Here is a 772-nt window from a genome sequence, read left to right on the forward strand (position 1 = left end):
AAAAAACGTCCAAAGATTTAATGCGGCTCCATAGGGAATTCGCTTTGCTGAGCCTCCATGCTTCCCCTGCAGGAGTAAAAGTTTGTGTACTGTAAAAACATGCAGAGTGTTCTACTTTTTATCATATCTAAACATGTTGTTGCAAACTCCTGCATACTTTGAACCGCAGTCATACTTTGTTTCATAACCTCCAAGTTTCAGGAGATATTCATCATCAGCTATTATTCAACATCTAGTAAATGATTGTAGAATTTAGACTCCTTTGAACAAACCTACAATCCTTTTCTTTCTTTGTAGGTCACAATGGCCTTATTGCTGTAAGTACACACCAAATCTGATGTATCTCATGTATCTGACTACACCAGTTGCACAACAGTTTCTTCTGTCTGAAACCATCTGTTGTGATTTACCCAGTCAGCATATCTGCAGAAGGGAGGCCTGAAAACAGCAGTCCTGGAACGCAGACATGTACTTGGAGGAGCAGCCGTATCTGAAGAGCTTATTCCAGGTGCAAGTTCAGGTTTATCACCCAGACCATGCTTACCTAAATCCCCTACAGACTGGCCGAAGATCAGTTTCTCAAGCACTCAGTTATTATCAGTAATTAGAAATTCAGAACGGATATAGTACATAGTCTAAGCATTTTAAGTCAAGGTTTCTGATTGACCCTGAAGATATATTAAAATTCAGCTGTGAATCAGTGTAGTTTGCATGACTTTGGCTGTTTATTTCAGGGTTCCACTTTTCCAGGGCCTCCTATCTGCTCAGTTTA

At 40.0% G+C, this 772-nt stretch overlaps 1 long non-coding RNA gene across 1 annotated transcript; it reads left to right on the forward strand.

Moving 5' to 3' along the window:
- The first annotated feature begins 38 nt into the window (after positions 1-38).
- On the forward strand, positions 39-772 carry LOC107735395 (uncharacterized). The gene is made up of 3 exons (XR_001639396.1): positions 39-317; positions 415-508; positions 735-772. It is a non-coding gene; the product is annotated as an uncharacterized LOC107735395 (long non-coding RNA).

This window comes from Sinocyclocheilus rhinocerous, unplaced genomic scaffold, assembly GCF_001515625.1.
Source record: "Sinocyclocheilus rhinocerous isolate Xijiao unplaced genomic scaffold, SAMN03320098_v1.1 C36028140, whole genome shotgun sequence".
NCBI classification, from domain to species: Eukaryota; Metazoa; Chordata; class Actinopteri; order Cypriniformes; family Cyprinidae; genus Sinocyclocheilus; species Sinocyclocheilus rhinocerous.